At 33.8% G+C, this 20,027-nt stretch overlaps 1 protein-coding gene across 1 annotated transcript in view; it reads right to left on the bottom strand.

Moving 5' to 3' along the window:
• The window catches only part of ARAP2 (ArfGAP with RhoGAP domain, ankyrin repeat and PH domain 2), a 196,162-nt gene that overhangs the window by 133,275 nt on the left and 42,860 nt on the right, over positions 1 to 20,027 (bottom strand). Inside the window, exons 7-8 of the mRNA XM_064418435.1 lie at positions 4,514 to 4,627; positions 4,016 to 4,128 (exon numbers count right to left, since the gene is read on the bottom strand). The gene's annotated coding sequence lies outside the window, so the exon portion shown is untranslated. The remainder of the gene's footprint in view (positions 1 to 4,015; positions 4,129 to 4,513; positions 4,628 to 20,027) is intronic.

Here is a 20,027-nt window from a genome sequence, read left to right as displayed (position 1 = left end):
GTCTAAAGTAAACCCTAAGTTTCTATTTGCATAATTTTTTTATGCCAGAGAGGGACTGAGTCACAGCCAGTAAAGTCAATAATCCTCAAATTGTTGGAAATTAGTAGGAAAGGACAACAATTCATCAGTTTTACAGTAATTTGTAAGCTGTTCTGAAACAGGCTAAACATTAAATTTTTCATTATTTTCTCATTTATTCTTAAAAATATTTTTTATGAATTATCTTCTTCTGCTTCATTATAGCACATCGTTACGTTGAAGTATTTAATTAAAAAATACAGAATTCTACCCCACTCAAAATACAAAATTTTTTAATAAATTCCTAGTCAAAGGGAGTGGAAAGAACCCCCAGGAAACCCCTTGTTTTATTAAAGCCCCTGCAATTGTTCTGGAGAATCTAAAGTGTAATATACTCAATGACACTAGTTCCTTGGTGATGGATGATTCTGAGGAGTTGGTCAGCAATGTCATCAGTATTGAATGTTATGATAATGAAAAACTACTTTTCCCTATCAACATTGCAATCCCATTTACATCATGCTTCAGGAGAAATTATTGGGAGATTATGGTGAAAGTGACTGATACCAACTTCCGGTCAAACTACTTAACTCCTATTTCTTTGCAAGGATACCAAGGAAACCATAAGGTTAGTAACACTTATCAAAGGATTGTAAAAGCATCGTTTGAGCTTCCCAGTTAAGTCTCTGGAGTTTTTCAAGTAAAGTTGCCATTATTAAATCATACTGCCCACTATGTGTGGTCAAGCACTAATTCTATTTGAAAACTAGTATTTACTAACATTCTTTTTTTCACTTACAATGTTAAGCAAATGCTTGATCCCACGATACTAATGGTTGAGTAATGTTTCATGATTATTGTAAATAAGTGCAGTGTGTTACATTATTTGATAAAAGTAAAATTTAGGAGGAATTACTGTGCTTTTAGATCACAACAAACTAACACAGTTCCATGAGTATAAGTACAAACTATATCAAATGAACACAGTTTTTTAAATGCAGATGTGTTCTATTGGACCAAATTCATCACCCAGTTTATAAGTTTATTTCATTTCTCCTTAATCATACACTGGAATATAAACATCACATGATGACTACAGATCACCAGGTACTTGAGCATGCAGGTGGCAATAATAGTCAATTTATTTTAATTTAATACTTTGCTCTATAGAGAATGTTACCTTATCAAACTGTGAAACACTGCTTCCTTTCCCTTCAATACTCTAACTTCACAGTCTCTTTATTCAGGAAAGCTTTGCAGAAGTGAAACTTTATCATCTGGGTGTTTTTTCTGTGTTGTCATGCTTAAAAAAGGAAACATTTACTGTTCCAAAGGTAGAACTCTTGCAAAAGCTGAATGTGGATTCTAGAATCTCTTTTTATTATCATCCAGAAGCATTCAGTTCTCCAGCACCTATGCAGTTAAAGGTAAGTTTGAAATATGTGATACTTCTATAAGCCTGTTATCTGATCAGTTCTGAAGTGAGTACGCTAATGATGTGCAATCTCTTCCAATATCAGAAATGTACAAAAAGTGGTTGCAGCTTCACATCCTGTACATGCAGATTTCCTGTCAGCTTTGTTAAACCACATGTCAGGGATATGTTTAACTAAAAAAGATCTATCTACCCTTGTTTGATATAGTTCAGAAAATACAGTCATTTTCAATAAAGATGTGTCCACTCAAAACTTTAATTGCTTGGCCCAATGATCAATTTAATGGAACTATTTCTCTCATCTGACTCATTTCTCTCACCGTTTCTCTCCTTGGTGCCGCAAGTGCAACAAAAGGTTTTTATCCTGTATTGGTCTTAAGCTGAGTATAGTCTCAAATTGTGCTTCAGTTGTGTTTCTCCTTTTCCCCATTAAGATGTTAATTTGGAAGTATGGAGAAACTAAAATTATGAAAAAATACAGATTAGAAAAATCTCAGATTCTTTTCAAAATCTGAGGAAGCTCATGAGTTTCAAAACTTGACATCAAATCAGGAACAAAACAATATATATATTTTAGGCAGTAAAAGCTCCAGGTTTTGATGACTTTCAAGCATTTTTCTGAGCTTTGTATAAAGTGCTGTTACTTAGGTAAGGTTGTTCTTGGGTTAAAGAGAAGAGTCTGATTCACAGGTGATAGTCTCGTCAATTCCAAAAGATAAACCAATTTTGTATAACCAATTTTTGTAAACAAATCCAGGCATGTAGTGGAAGATATTTTTTTTTTTTTTGCAAGTTGATTATACAATTTCTTTCTATATTTAGATTCAGCCAATTGAGCCATCATTGGTTTCAGCATTGAAAGCAAGACATGATATGTACCACTCAGTGATATCTACTAGTGCACTGGTTCATGTCCAGCATCCTTCAGCCCAGCCTTTTAACAGCTCAGTCACTATTACTCTACCATGTCCCCCAAACCCAGACAAAAAGAGGCAAGGAGATGAGACAGAAAGAACATGCAAGAGTCATTAGTGCTAGTGTAAAGAGGGTTGCTGCAGCATACCATCCTCGGTAAGACCTTCACTTCAAATTCACCATCTTTTAAAACATCAAAATCAATGAATTTTAACAGTTTTTAGTTTATTATTTCTTGTATTAAAACTGTGGTTGTTCTTTAATATAGACTGCAATACCTATGAGCTTTGTTAGAAACACTAGAGCAAACCCTCAAAATTTTCATGCTATAGTTTCACCAGAAAAATTAATACAGTATTTGATGTTTATTCTTTAAATATGGTGACCACTACATTTCTAGCAGGAGTCAGAATGAAGACTATATGAAGTTTTTTCACCAAGAAATATTCACGCATGTTCAACAAATCCAAAAATTGAACACAAAGAATAGAAATTACTTAAAGCTGCTGTGTTCATAACACACCAAGTTGATTTGAGTCTGACCTTTGAATTTTTTCATCTCTACTTCTACGTATTTCAATGGTTGCCTGAATCAAAATGCATGGCACAATGGTTTATAGTAGGTCAATTTTATGCTTTTTTTGCCATGTCTTAAAAAAACATTAAAACATGAACACTCCTTAAAAAAAAAAAAAAAAAAAAGAGAAAAAAGAAAAAAAAATAAAGAAAGAAAGATAATGTCTATGTTTCAGCAGTTTCTGGAGAATTAAAGAAAAAAAAATCTCTAAATAATTATATCATTCACATACTCTGGAGTACCTTTCCAGATACAGATTTTAAGCAAGATAGGTAAACCAGAAAAAGTCATCAAGAACAGCAGAGTGTAAAACTGCTACAAACACAAGCTTACTCTTTTTTCAGAACTATTTTTATGTTACTGTTTTCTATAATTATTTGACTTTCCAGGGCTGTGAGCACTTCTGTGAGGAAAAGTGGGGACAATCACTGTGATACTTTGAAATTATTAGGTCATGGAAACCAAGAAGAGGGGTGGAAGGTGTTTGATGATGTTATTATACAGAATGCACAGAATGGACTTGTATCTTTTGAACTAAACGAGCATTTAGAAAGGTAATGTATGACTAATTTAACAAAATTTTATTCACTGAAATATGTGTGTTTAAAATAAGTGGAAATTAGTAGTGCTAAGAAATCATCCCTTTTTATCCATTAACTTGCTCCTAGATTTCTTTCTCATAATAACAAAAAAAAAAACCTTTTTCATTTATAGAATGTACACAATGTAGTACATAGACACTTGAAAAATATATCAGTCAATTGGCAAATGTAATTTAGCTCTCTAACTAAAAAGGCATAATTTAAAAATTATTATTATGAAATATTATCTTACTTTTATGTAAAATTCATATGTATTTGAAATCACATTTATGTAGTCAACATACTTTACAAACACAAACAAATTTCCACCTTTTCATGTGTTGGAAACAAGGATGAAAAGAAAGTAGCAAAAATTTCCTTGGCAACTGAGCCCCCTAATATTTTTAAGAATAAATTACTAGCAGTTGATAAATTATTTAAAATAAAGCTATTTCATTTTCTTTCCTCTTTTTTTTTTTTTTTTTTTACCTTAATACAGGTTTGTGGTCATTTCACTTGCATTCCTTTTGGAAAACAGGTGTCTTCTTCTTTTTGCTCAGGCTCTGGAAGAAGTTCTCCATAGCACGATGGCTAATGTGATACTGTATCAGAAAAGAGAAAACCCATTATTTACTATAAAATAGTAGTTTTGCTGTCTACATCCAGGGAATTGACCAATGAACTTCAAAATCTCCATGAGGAGGGTTATTTTGGTCCCCCAGAACCTACACAGCAGTTCCCATTAAGGCAAGGAGAGCAGATTCATTTTAGATTTACAGGAAATATTTCTGCTTCAGGTAAGGCAGTTAATTCATGCATCTGTATGAACATTATCAATTTCCTCAGCTATTAAAAGATGCTGTATGGGAACACATGTAGATTGAAGTTACTCACAGTACATTTAGTTATTTCAGTGTTGTTTTTTATCAAAGAAAGAAACGTGGAGCTTAATGGGAAATTGCTCCAACTGTAAAGAAAATGTACGACCTGAATGAGTGCTTGAGCAATGTGCTCTAGCTGATCCTGCTTCCAGCAGGAAAGTTGGACGAGATGATCTTCAGAGACCTCTTAAACCCCAGTGAATTCTGTGAAACCCGGTTCCTGAGAAACACATGGTATTTTAAGAATTATTTTAAAAAGACAGGTTTCTGTCTGCTGCTTTGTCCGAGTAAATTCACTTAGAGTGAGCTAGAAAACAAGGCAAAATATTGCCTGTTTTGAGTTGCACTGTGAATTGAGGTGATGAGAGAGAGAGTTATGCCATTTCTGTTAGCAGCCTAGAAAATTCCATGTAGTGGCTGCCACCATTCAGAGATTTGCTTATAGGGAAAAGAGATAAGAAGCCTCTGAAAGGTTTTCACCCTAAATTGCATATAGTCTGTTCTGTCTTAGATTGAACATATAAATATGTATTTGGCCCTCTGAACATTTTGTACATAAACTCTCCCATTTAAAACTGCATGTACTCTAAAAAAGGAATATTCTTCAAAAAGAGAAGTCTCTAGCCCATGAGAAATATCTTCTTATATATATAAAGAGCAATGTGTGTAGATGTATTAAATGAATTGATTTAGAAAACCTAAAAATGCATCTACCCCTTTGCTGCCATTCATTTTGTTGTTACACATAGCCATCCATCCTGAATAACCAGGAAGCATATACTTCTAATTCAATTCACAACACACCTTTATTTTTATTCTTTTTTTATGTTATGCACATACCTCCTTTTCTGTTCCTTGATTTTTAACTTGTAGCACTGTCTTCACCACTTATTCTTGAAGCCAACTATTAAAGGGCTAAGAAAGCTAGCTACAAAGGTATGCCTTCTACTGAAGCAGGCTGAACTCAGATGTTCAATAAAAGTAATGATAAAGAACAACAAAGGAATAACCAAATATTATATGATTACCTTTGCTTGACTCATGCTAATGAATTATTTTAGATGCCATGCATCTAAATGCAGGATAAAAAAAAGTTTTTTAAAAGATTTTATTATATGCACTGCAGAGAATGGAGAAGACTTCAGGAAAGTCTACAGACTGATTTTTCATTCACAAAGACAACCAAGGCTGGAGCTCCAAATTAAAGAAGTGGATGAATTTGGTAACCACAGTTCACCTCATTACAAAGGAACAGCAGTGTTTTATAAAATTAGCAGAGAGATGATATCAAAGAATGGGAACAAACCTTACCGTATGATGAATATCAACACCAGTCTCCACTGTGCAAATTAGCATTAACATTGCCAAAGTTGCGTTTCTCACTTGATAATACTAGAGACATTTCCCTTTCTGCCTTTCCATGTATTTATTAGAAAAGGGATCTTGGTATGATTTTTGATTTACAGATAAACACAAAAGTCACTGATAGACTTCTGGTGCATCGTCAGTGTACAAACATTCTCAGAATTTCTCTTAGCTGTGGGGAAGGACCCATATACAAGTATAAGCATGGAAGAAATTCTAGCAGAACATTTTCACCCATCTGCTCTCCCCAGCTGGAAGGGAGATATTATTATGGCACTGTGAAATCATTACTCAAGTTTCAGGTGTATCATTCTTATTTCATTGTCTTGGGAGCATAGAATTGCAAATTGTAGGATCATTAAATGGCTTGTGTAACTCGTCTTCCACCTATCCCCTGATTATTCTATTATTCCTGATTAGCCTCTGCAGTGCAGTCATGTGGGCAGTTATCTCCATCTCTGGTGAAAGCTAATGCTATATAAATTAATCTTTAATATTCCTTCAAGGAAACCTCATTGTAAACTTTTTAAAGAGCCTATGTACCAGCATGCTATGTTGCCTTTTGCACGCAAAATGCTGCCTCTAAACTACTACTATCAAAGTTGCATACATTTTGGTATCAAAATATCTCCAGAAACACTTGGTCTAAATCTCTGGTGATAAACAGTAGTGTTTTTCTCTTTTTGAATTTATCTTCACACGTTTCTCAATTTATTTTTTTTTCCATATGATAGTTGAAAGAATCCAGAATGTCTGATTTTGGTTGCGACAAAGACAGATGGAATCTTTTTAAGGCAACCATTCTGACTATTACATTTCCACTCATTTCTGTAAAATTCCCATCTAAATTTCTTTTGTAAAGAAGGCAGTAACTGTACAATCATAACCCATTTTTTATATACATATGTCCTCATTATCCACTTACAAATATATTGCTGACAGTGGTCAAAATGCTGTTTGTTTACTTTGTATGCAAACATTCACATCAGTATTTACTTTAAACATATATTTCTACAGAAGTAATCTTATTTTCACTAATGATTCCGATTTATGGTGCTTTCCTTTCCTCAGCAACAGAAAACACCTGTTCCTCTAACCTATTTTGTTCAACACAAGTCAGACACAATGCATTAAGCTTTGATGTCAAGTATGTGTGTGCATACCTAATGATTTCAAACATTTTGTATTTATGTGACACAGTGGGCTAAGGAGGTAAAGGATTATTTTCTGCTTTTCTGTCTGTCCTGTTTAATATGCTACTAGAGTCTGGTCATGTCTGAGAGATCCATTTGACAAAGCACATCAATGTTACTGGCAGGGAATGCTTTGCAAAAATAATACATATAGACATTATGAAATTACTATTCTGCTGAAGTTTTATGTCTAATGACTGTCTAACAGCAGAATAGCATGTTATTCCCTGCTTTAGAAAGGCAGTTGCATGGCTAATTGAAGCACTTTCCAGACTAGAAAACTGCTTTGACTGCTAAGAGTATTTTACTTAGCCGTCAACCAGAACAGCAGGACCACATGCCAGTGCAGCTGAACCGTGGGTGAATTTAGCACTTCACCACAGACACTTAATCTTTAAAGGCAATTTACTGTTTTAGATCTAATGCACTGTATATTATTACACTATTTTTAGACAATACTAATTTTCAATCCTTATAATTTTTACTACTATTTTAACACTAAGTAGCATGAAGTGGTTCAGATTAAAGTCAATGCATGGGTAATTGAGTTCATCTACAATAACTTTGAAAATCTAATACAGACCTTTGAGGTGGTAAATTCTTATTATGAATGAAAAAATGTTTAAATACAAATGCATTATTAAAAGCCAGAGAAAGCTGAGTCTTGGAAGAAAAGCAATGCCCCCTTCTGGAAGAGCTTTATATTCCCTTTATTCTGAGAGTTTTTTAGCTGTGTCATTCTATCTTCATGCTGGGGCACATCCAGTGACAGAATTGTTGTAGAACCAAGCAAAACAAAACGATTCAGACCACAGAATCATGGAATGACTTGGGTTGGAAGGGTCCTTTAAAAGTCACCTAGTCCAACCCCCATGGTCTCCAGAGCAGTACAGCACAGGATGCCATGCAGTGTGTAATGTGTGCATCCTGTGTGCACTGAAATCACCTCCCAGAATGACTGCGTACAGCCTGATGAATAGGCACCTTCACAATACATAATAGTTATGAATATATTGACTTTATGGCTGTGCAGCTCAGTACGTTTGAGACACTCCAAATATTGAACAATATTTAAAGCCTGTGTTATAGAAGTGATTAAGACAAGCTCCATAATGCTCAGTGTATCAGAAAGAAAAAGGATAACTTTTCCAGTCCGAGTTTCATGTTCTTAATTCCCAAATGAAAACCAGAAGATCAGTGAATAAACCTCAGGCAAATTTCCTTGGGAGAGCTGTGAATAAACAGCCACATAATACTGTCTGTGTAATGTGTGTGACAAAAGTAACATGAGAACTGAAAGAGGATAATTTCATTTTCAAACAACAAAATCTGAATTTCACTTCATACAACCTAATCTCTTTTTGTGCTCAGTGGTTATGTAAGTAATTTCTGGTTCTATATGCAGCAGGAAACAACACTAATGGCCAGAAGACTTTCATCTGCCATAGGTAAAAAAGGACAAAGTATTTTTTCTTTCTCTCTCATGTTTAGAGGAAGAAAGATGAAAAGCTCTCTATTTTCTAATGGAACTTATCTTTAGAATTTTGATTATTTTTCATGATGATTTATTAAAATATGAACTATGTAAAGTGAATAACTATAGCTACAAATGCAGTGTGTTTACCTGACCTTACAATAGCTACTGCATAACTAAAAATTTTTCTTTTCCTTGAAAGGAAGGCAAAGCTAATGCAGTATTCAAAATTAGACTCTGTATAATCTAAGAAGGTCTATACAGATTTTCTATACACCCAGTTTATATACATCACTTATGGCATAATGCTATTAATCAAATATTTGTAATGTTGCATGAAGGATGAATTTTTTATAAGAGATAATAAACACCCACTTGATAGCTGGAAATTTTGTTAATTTCTTTATTTTAATAGTTATATGCTGTTTTATACCCGCTGATGGTGTTAATTCTTTTTAATAATGACAAAAATATTCTATGTAAGTAGAAAAAATTTAAAATGCTTAAACCCCCAAGATTTTACTGCAATCCACTCCCAAATCATATGTCTCACCTCTTACTCATCATTTCTCTTTCCTCAACACATTTTCTTTAATAGCATGAAAAATTGATCCACCGTCCACGAAGTACAAAAATAATTTTTTCTGATTCTTCAGGTAAGAAAACAACCATTAAATTAATATTAATATAAAAAAGACCTATGCTTGCTATTTTTTTTTTAATTCCAGGTTTTGTTTCAGCTGTTACTATCATTTGAAAATGCCACAGAAAGAAATAGTTAATATGTTAATAGGTAGTCAAAGGAAAATATATCTGTTTACCAGAAAATGCAATAGCTTTTGTAAGATACTGTTGTGGTGGGATGCTTGAACCGCATATAATTTTGTGTATAAAGAACTCCAGTTGGTACTGGAAAGCTCCAGTATAATTGATGAATCAGTTGCAGTAAATACTGAAACTTTTATTTTATTGCTAACTTTCCCCTTTCAGTTCCAAATATTATAGATCATTGCTGAATCTGCCCTTGACTAAATTCAATTTGTACTGCAGAGCAGTTACCAAAAACGACATTGGAAATGAGATGGGATGATGTTTCCACCAAAGTATAAAACACTCCCTATTTAGCTGGGCAATTTACCCACTGAGCCTCCAGCTTTAAAAAGCTTTTCAAAAAAAAAAAGGAAGATTTATTCTTACTTCACTAATTTTTGCCTTTCAGAGGCCCTATGGACCAAATTGCTGTTCTGGCTTGCAGAAGAGCTTGCAGAAGATAATACATCATTGTTTGCTTTATGTTTACCTGTTCGACAAAGCGTGCTTCAGCTTGTTAGGCTGAAGTGCCCTGATAATTTAACACACCAGATCTATGAGCTGCTTTGCTGCTGGAAAAAGACCCTTCCAAAGTCGGCTGATAAACAGCAGCTCTTGTCTCACTATTTGCAGAAGAATGGCAGAAGTGATCTTTCAGAAGAACTTCGTTTAAAGTGGCAAAATAAGGTGTTCACCTGACAGAATCACTGGCAACTCACAGCCCAATTTCTCATCTTTCTTGTTGAAGTGTATGAATATTGCCATGATACTTCTGGATGAACAAGTGACAGGGATATCAGTCAGGAGAAGACTATTTGCTACTTTGCAACCTCTTTACTAAAGCAAAGTATAAGAGCCATGTCCTTGCTTGATAAAAATGAACATTTCTTATATGTAAAAGTCAGATATTGTAAATATAGGTGTGAATAATTACAGACTGATCTGCATAGATTTGTGAGGACTTTAACTGTTTGCATATGCCATATGCATTCAACACAATATTTCTATATATCTTAAACATTAGAAATTATTCATTATATAAAAATAATATTAATCCTTCTATATATATGGATTGCTCTATGTCCACTTTTAATAATTACCAAATTCTTCAGATTATAGCCTAATATACAGACAGAGGTAACTTCTTCTTACTTTCAAATTTGTTAGTAATTAATTCTGCTTTTATATTCTCCATGAATATTTTTCATCCTTGTGAATATCATACAAGATTTCAGTATTGGCTCATGTGAATATGTAACCTCTCTCCTGAATTTATGAGATTTGTTGCCTCACTTTAAACTGTCATTGTAATGGACTCTTTTAGGTTACCATCAAATATGGGAAAAAATATTTCTTCATTAAAACTCTAAAATTTATGGCTTTGACATTTTGTTTGTTACACTAAGTTCTTGAATTGAAAGTACAGATAGTAAACCACAAGTAATTGTGCCATTCCTTATTCATGTCTTCAATCTTTAAAACCTCATTTATTTCCAAAATGCTTAGTAGGACTAACCTGATTTTTAAGTCAGAGCATGAGTAAAGTCAGTATTCTCTAATGGTGTTTCTACTGAAATAATATTTAATTTACCATTTTCTGTTACTTACTTTTATATTGCACCTCATAAAACACACCAAACATTTATCTAAACACTAAACTGATTTCTGTTAAAGGCAAAAAGTAGCTGGCAAGAGTCAGTGAAAAACACTTCTGAGAGCAAGATGATTCCTTGGTACTTACTCATGTTCTGATTACACAGGCTGTCACATCTGTCTGACTTCCCTACTGCTTCAGAAATGTGCAACAGATGCCTCCTTCATCAAGACCACCTGTGCACAATTAATTACTGTTATTCTTCTGATACCTCCTAGATGCACCAATTATTTTCCTTTTTCACCTCTCCTTGAATCATATAATACAAAATATAAATACAGTTCTTAGTCATTTATTGATCTAAACTTTATTTTTTAGGCCATTTAGAAAACCTGTATGTCTGGCTGGCAAATCTTAATTGTGATACATAGTTAGTCCATGTATTTTATTTATAGAGGTCATATATTTGCAACATTTACAATTTGCTACTGTAAATGAGAAAATTGCATGGTAAAAGAAAAGATAAATAGGAATAGTGTTAATTAGTTTTATTCATGTAGTCACTAATGTCCCATCTTATGTTATTATCAGTTTTTAGATGTAAGACAAATCTACGAGTAATTTAACCCCTTTTCTGAGAATGACATGTAACAAACATCCTTATTTTTAATAAAGAGGGTCTTTTAACTGTAAGCTGACTTTGTATTAGAGGAAAGAATTATCACATTTTTCCCAATGCTGAACACTTTTCGCCATCAGGCATTTTTCATAAGTGCCTTCTCTTATGGACTAAATATTCACTTGCTGGATTATCAGATATCTTCAGTATATATATATATGTATATATATATATTAGGATCATGGTTCAGTGTATGATGGTACAAGAAACAATACTGGAAATACTGCTAAAAATTTGACTTCCTTTCTCCACCAAAATTAAAACTGTTTTATACAACTTCCAACATTCTGCCACAAGATGGCACCTTTGTCTAACAAAAAAATACATGCATGTAATATTTATTATGCCAGTCACAGGCTTATACTGCTCAAGTATTGATGTGGAAAGTCCAATTTGTAACTACTATCAACACTGATCTTTGCTTTTCAGGCAATTGTCTCCTAAATGAAAGGGCTCCCTCAGTGAGATTTAAACTGTCTGAAGTGTAGGCAAAACGTGGAAAAGAATGAGAACTACATGGGATAAATCTACTTTTGTGCTATGTGTTTTTATTGAGTATAAAAAAATATGTAGGACGAAAAGCAATATCTGAGCTTTATGGCTTAGAATGTGTACGTTTTTTAACTCTAAAGAAAATATTAAATTCTGTATTTCTCCTAAAGAGTGAAGGCAACTGACAGGAAAGGAGCTAAGATAGGAAGCCAGTTTCTCAGGAAGAAATCACCTAGAGAACTACAATTTGGCTAACTGAAGACAGTATTTCATTATTTAAGTCCTGAACAATTAGTCAAATAAAAAAAGAAAGAAAAACAAATGTTCCCTTTGTGACATTGTTACAGGATGGATTGACAACTGCATCTGAGCTGATGAAGTGCAAAGGCATAAAGCAGGCTTTGCATATTCAACATTTAAAACAGAAATTCTCTACTTAGTGAAACAGAGCAGGATGAATAAATTGATTAATACAACAGATACTTAATTAAAAAACTGAAGATGGTATTTAATCAGTATTCCCATCCAAGCCCCTTTAAAAAAATGAGTTGTTTTTTTCTTTAGATAGCCTTCAGGAAGTACTGATTACACAGAGGTATCTATAGTCAAATCATCTTAAAGCATGCAAATCTCAACTTAAAAGTTTGTCCCAAGTGAATTGGGAGGGATCCCACATGCAGGGCAGTTTGGTGGAAGAGCTGGAGGAAAGACTCTTTCCAGCTTTTCTCAACAGCTCATTTCAGTGAGCAGGTCTTAAATGCAGTGAGATTAGCCCCTGAAAAGGCAGGGGGACTCAGGAAAGTGGCATAAAATAGCTCAGTTGAAATCATTCCCTCCTTTCCATAATATCTCTGCACTTTAACTGAAGAGACGACAAGAAGTCCTTGAGCACTTCCAATACAATTAGAAAAACTTTCAAGCAAAGAAATGCAAGGTTCACAATTCCTCAAAAAAATTTCAACTTTCTCATATAATATTAGAGATGAGCAAAAGACTTATTATGGATTAGTAACATACTGTAATATTATAATAAATCATAGTAAAATTCATAAGAATAGAAAAGCAGAGTTCATGGTCCATCCTTTCCCCCTGAACAATGAAAATGTCATAAACATAAGAGAAATGATTCTATAATAATGCAAGTGTAAGACTTTGTTCTTATCTCTAGTCTACATGAAAGACAAGATTTCATCATTGCTATTGTAACCCTATTCATAGTCTTTAAATAAAATTCATATGCTTTTGAACTCTTTGTTACATATATAAATTCTTTATTTCACAGTGGGTATAACTCCTTGACAGACGATTTTTCCAAAGCATTGTATAAAGTCTTATATGTCTACGTCCTTTGAACACCTACCACACCATTGTTCCCATGAAGACCTTTTGTGCTGTAGCTTCCCAAGTGGAAAAATAACGGTGCCTCTTCAACTTGTTATTATACTTAAAATCCACACATAACCTCTTCCAACACTGTACTCTATTTAGAAGTCCAGTTTGGATAGTATGACGTCCAGAAATGTTCTCTTGTCAGATTACAGCCAGAGCAGACTAATTATCAGAAATTGAAAGAGTTTAATAGAACTGGAAGGATTCCAGACAGTATTAGTATTAGTGTTACTATGTGGCACTTTCAAACTGCAACTGCCAATTCAGCCAGCAGATATCGCAGAAGAGCTTCTACAAAGATACTATTTTCTGTATTTTCAGACCTAAAAGCAGTATGTAAAAAGTCATTTCACTTGGACAAAGAAAGAGAAACTCCTGAAAGACTGTGCATTATTCCCTTGTCTCTTAATGAGTTACCCCATTTTAGAGTATTTTGAGGTCAAGGGATGCAAATAATTTAAAATGCAGATATTATGCGATCAGATATAGGAATTTTTTCATTCTATTAACATTAATATTTTGTTAAAATCAATGTCCATGCCTGAAGAATTAAGGAAATTAATAAAAAGTGTTGAAGGAATAAAAAAAGTTTGAAGTGATAGAGAATCAAATATGTAAAAATATTTTGAAGTTTTCTGCTTTGAAAGGAACGATGAAATTATTTTAATCTGAGGAAACTTGAAACAAAATCAGAAGACCTTATTGTTCTACATAATACCAAAGATTTTAAGAAACTACCAAACTTATTTGAGGTAGGTGAATAATTATTAGTGAATAGAGACAATTTATGTTTTCTGAATTTCTCTTATGAAGTTTTGAAGTTATAAAATGACTAAATGTCATTTCTCATAAAAAAACAAGATGCTACCAAAAAAAATCTAGAAGTTTACTGGGAATATTTGCAAATAAAAAAATATGATGCAATTATATGATACAACAGTTACGATAAAATAACTGATTTGATGATATTTATAAAACTAAATTCAAATGGAAAATACTTAAAGTCATCTCTGTTTACACACAGAGAAACGCCTGAAAGTCTAGATGTTTTGTCAGCCTGGAGGTCAAAGTGAAAGCATCCTGCTAATTTATTTTTTTTTTTAAACTACATAAACAATTTTCAAAATTTTCCAGAAGTAGATGTTACCAAGAGGGGTGCATACAGCTGAATAGCTTAGAACTAAAGAGGGAAGACAAGGTATATTGACTCAACATGTAAAATCACAAAGCTAATGTGAGTTTACTAAACCATTTCTACCCCATTCATTTTGCCCTCAAGCCTTGCTTGGGAGTCTTTTTAATTCACTGGTTACAAACCATATAAATGCTGTGAGTTTTAATCAAATACTTCACATTATCCTCATCATTGCTGTTCAAATATAAATAAAATCCCAGTAATAATAATTATCCAGAAAATATTTCTAAGAGGGACAGCAAACTGTCATTGCCAGTCTAGAAGAGGTTGGGGAGACGTCCTCTGCAGCTGAGCCCTTCTGCAGAGATGGAACAAGTAAAAGAGCAGGGAAAGGGAGAAATGTTCTTCAAAGGAAATTAAAAAAAGTTTTGTGTAGCCAGAAAAAAAAAAAAAAAAAAGGAAAGTTATTTTCAATTAGATAAATACTGTACTGGTTGCAGAGCATAAACAGGTAAAGAATTAGAATTATTTCCCTAGCTATCACAATCTTCCAGCAGGATTAAAAGGACGAAATGCTACAAGAATTTTAAAATGCAGTTTTTAAAGTTCATGAAAGGTTTTACAACAGCAGTTTTCAACAATGGAGAACTGAAGTCACAAAGAGAGGCATTCTTTGTACATTTTTGTATTCCTAGATTATACAAAGTGGTATAAACTGGACAGGAATTATCAACATATCCTTTATACTGGTTTCTCAATCCACCTCCTCTTGCAAGCAGGCTCCTGCCACTCCTTATCACATTACAAACTGTTTACATGGACAAACACATACACACTCCTAAACCTGGCAGGCAGTAGCCTCAGTTTGTGTCCAAACCAGGTATAAAATCAACCTGATTTGTGGTTTCCTGGCTGACAATAAACTGCTGTCAAATCTTTGTCTCTTTTGTTCTTCAGTGACTGGTAACCATGGATACCCAAGGCAATAAAGTTTGCTCATCCTCAATGCTGCAATTCGGGGTGTGTTTATTGTAGCTGATTTTGTTATGGAACCCCCAGAACATGAAACTAGTAATTCAGGGTGAAATGGAAATCAGCTACTAGTTAAAATTTTGCTTGTGTTTTAAAATAATAAAAAAAAGCATGCTTTGTTGAACAGCATAATTACTTTCCCTGAATAATTTATAACAGCCAGTCTCCCCCATTGAAATGTTCATATTAATTTTAATGAGCTTGTCAAAGCTCTTCTAGCCATTTCTTATTGAATAGTTTTAGCTGGGGTAATATTTTAACCCATTGCTTCTTTTAACAAACATAAAAATCTGGTTTATATAAAATATCTTTTTTATTTTCAATTTATAAATTGACCTATAGTTCATTCAAATATTAGCAACATTACGATTCTCTATAATACAGATTATATTTCCATATCGATTTAAAGTTTACTTCTGCAGAAAAAAAAAACCAAAAAAAAAAATTGGAAAAAGATAGACTAGGGTTCATAAGTGTTTGAATTACAAGTCTTTGGATGTAATGTTTGCATTTACATTAGTGTTTTTTTCCAAGGTTTAAATTTATAGCAGGTATAAATTTTTATTTTATTCTGAGCAGACAGTGACATATCAGATATTGTGATTTTGTTTTTTTCCCACCATGTAGCTGTTTATACTTTCATCCAATAATTTCTACTTTAGCTGCTTTTCATCACTAAAATTAATTTGAACTATTGTTCCACAAATAGTGTAGAAACTGATCGTATAGATATCATTCCAATTTCACCTTTTTCTTGAATGCCTTCTTCATGGCATTCCTGATGAGCTTATGAAACATCAACATTTACCTGATGAATGTTTTTTTTATCTCTACTTAGCCATGTCAGGACTAAGGACAAACTCTGGGCTAAAAGATACAAAAAGTCTGTGTAAGAGCTAAGGTTAGCAGGTTTGTGTAGAAATGTAAGGAGCAGGAAAAGAAATGTTATTACTGCTGCATCCAAAGGGACAGGAACATGTATCCTTTAACTGATCTGAGTTTGGATTAGGTCACACAGTTTTTTTCCATGAGGATTGATCTATTTCTGTCAACTCTTTCTGAACTAGAACCAGTTTAACAACTTATTTATAAATTCATCATTCTTGTCAGTAATGGAAACAATCTTCTTCAAAAGCCCATAGAACTCATTAGATGTATCTATCTGGCTGGGTGAAGTAAATTTCCATGACAAACACCCTGGTAATTAAAGGACAAGGAGATAATTTCTTTCCTATTTTATGTATAAGAAATTATTTCAAAATCTTCTATCTCTAGTAGTCCCAGAATTGCAGTCTTAAAATCTGAAACCAAATTTTGTAGACAGTGACCTCTATTTTATTCTTCTACAGATATAGCTTTTCAGATTTTTTTAAACTCAGCCCAACAATATAACAAATTTATATTTGTGATGTTAGTCCCTGACGATGATAAATTAGTTGTCTGGGATATGAGGACACATCCCAATATGTTCCCATTGCTGTTCAGTAAACAGGCATTCTGCTACATAAAAATAAATTAATGAGCAAGAATTCTATTCAAAAATTAGGTTATATACAATGTTAGTCTAAAAATTTAAAATATTAAAAAAGCTGGAAGATTAATTCAAGTATAAGGAAATAGTACATTTTGAGATAAATTAATATTGGAAAGTGCTTGCATGATTGACTAATGCTGCTTCAGTTTTAAAAGGTTTGGTACGGGCTTAAACATTAGAAGTGGAAAAAATTCAGATCTTTCTTATGGTAATGGTCCAGTGTTATGCTCAGCAGTAGAATATATTCAATAGGGGGAGATTCTTCAGAAGAAGATAGGACTTTCTATCACCTGTAGTCAGAGAAAATAATCCAGAAATATCTGTAGTGGAGAGAGGACAGAACACATGCAATCCCCAGTAGCCACAAAGATGGTTGTTTTTAGAGTACAAACCAAAAGTATTTGAGTTTTAATTTTTTTAAGTAATGTTGGGAATGTTGCATTAAATGTCCCCACTCGTACTAAAATTCAGCAACTGTGTGCTAAGAAATGGGACAGAACCTCTTAGTGACCCCAAATAAAATGCTGATTCCCCGGCAGCTAATTTCTTTCAGTCCTCTAGATGCTAGAATCTGGAGAATTGAGATTTACATGTAACAGACAAATATGCCTTCAGAACATGATTTCATGAGATGCTTCAAACATGTTTCTTTCAACATATTTGGTTAATTGGTTTTGAAATTAATTTTAAAAAAAATTATAGCATGCCATGGAATGGAAAGCATTTATTTATTTTCCCTCTTTTCTATGATACTACTCCAATGTAACAAGGAATTTTAAAATGTTTTGTCTCCACAGGCCTCTAAATCCACCCATGAGCTGAGTTTCTTAATATAAAATTAAATACAAGAGGAAAAAAAATAGATGTACATTAAGTTGCCATGAAAATCTGTAAGTTCTGTGCATTTATCTTCCCTGAGAATTTGAAACTTTAAAATATTAAAAAAAAAACAAACCCCAAACACTTAAAGCATGAAGTTTGCATTTTTTTCTCTAAAATTATTTTTTAGCATGTAATCTCTAAGACATAAAGATTCAAGGAAAATCTTTCAAACATACTTGTAAAGTAGAAGAATTATTCTGGTAATTTTTACCCTTTTAATATTTTGTAGTATGCTGAATTGTCAATTCTGACTTATTTTTTGTGCTCCTGATTAATGCTGTTAGAGCTTTAAAATCTGTTGCAGTCCTTCTGTTACTATACTCAAAATTATGGTGGGATTGCAGCCAACTTTATTTTTTGCAATTTTTACATTTTAAATCTAACCAGCAGTTTTTGATGAATCTCAAATTCTACAAAACCTGTATTTTTCACTAGATAGTCAGAATTACAGCAAGTCCAAAACTGTAAAAGGAGTTTCATGATTTTCCTTAAAACTAGAACAAAACAAACCCCACTGTTATCCAAGAAGATTGAGATTTAGAGAATCTGGAATTTCATTTTGCAATGCACTGAAGACACCCCATACTTGGAGAACAAGTGCTCATTTCTGATGGCTCTTTTTTGCCTCATGCTCACATGAGTGGCAATGCTCTGGAGTGTGATCTCAGTCTGTAACAATAACTGGAAACCTGGGCAAACTCCATGTGCCTGGAATAGCCAGGTGAATCATATTTATTTGCAATCCTATAATGTTTCTTAGAAAATAGAAAAATTCAGTGTCTGAAGAAGTAAACCAGTAAACCATTTTTATTTTTTTTCAATGTACTCACAGCACTAGATATAGTAAAAACTGTAATTGCCACAATAAGACTGACAGAGAAAATAGTGAAGCTCCACAAGTCAAAGATATCCACATAAACATGAACATCCTCCAGAGTTATATTAGGGTGAAATGAAATAGCCTAGTACACGGCCAGGCCATGCTTCAAAGCTGTACCACTAGCAGGTTTGCTTTAGGAAAATATGTCATCCCAGCACACCATAGCAATTCTTTCCTGAAGCACGAAATTATGGCCCCTGGCAAATCAGGATCAGTGGTCCTAGGATCAGTGGTCCTATGCTGCACATCTGATATTTCTGCATTGAAAAAAAGCCAACTTAATGAACCTAAAGATTTAAACACTCAAAAAACAAAGCTTGACTATATTTATTTTCTGCACCCATTATACATCCAGGAAAATGCTATTCAATTAAACATTTCCCTCACTAGTAGAGTAGGTTACTACTCATGGAATGTTGAGTATTAGAATGTCCAGCAGATTGAGGGGAGTGATCCTGCCCCTCTACTCACCCCTGGTTAGGCATATCTGGCATGGTGTGTCTAGTTCTAGGCTCCTTAGAATGAGAAATGCATGGAGTTCCGAAAGGAGTTCCAGCAGAGGTCAGTGAAGATTATTAAGGGACAGAAGCATCTCTCTTATGAGGAAAGAGTGAGAGAGATGGGCTTGTTCAGCCTGGAGAAGAGATAACTGTGACAGGACCTCATCAATGTCGCTCAGTGTTTGAAGAGGGGTCAAGAGGATGGAGACAGGCTCTGCTCAGCAGTGCCAAGCAATAGGACAAGAGGCAGCAGGCCTCTGATGCACAGGAAGTTGCACCTCAGTATGCAGGAGACTTTACTATTCAGGTGACTGAGCACTGGAAAAGACTGCCCAGAGAGGTTGTGGAGTCTCCCTCACTGGAGATATTTAAAACTGTCTGGACAATCCCATGCCTTGTCATCTAGGATGACCCTGATTGAATAGTGGGGCTGAATAAGATGACTCACAGTTCCAGCTGCATCCATTCTGTGATTCTGAGATCTGCCATGCCATCAGAAGTATCCACAGCATCTGCACGGAGTAATTTTTTCTTTCCTGAACATTTTATCTTCATTGTACTTCACAGAACCAGTACAGAAATTACAGTATGGTTTTGTACACTGTATAATACTGGATATACTTTAAAAGAACAGAGTAAAGGATGACAGTAAAATTTTTGC

The sequence above is a fragment of the Passer domesticus genome, chromosome 4 (genome assembly GCF_036417665.1).
Source record: "Passer domesticus isolate bPasDom1 chromosome 4, bPasDom1.hap1, whole genome shotgun sequence".
Lineage (NCBI taxonomy): Eukaryota > Metazoa > Chordata > Aves > Passeriformes > Passeridae > Passer > Passer domesticus.
Note: the sequence above shows the minus strand (reverse complement) of the source record. Positions and strands in the feature narration are given on the sequence as shown.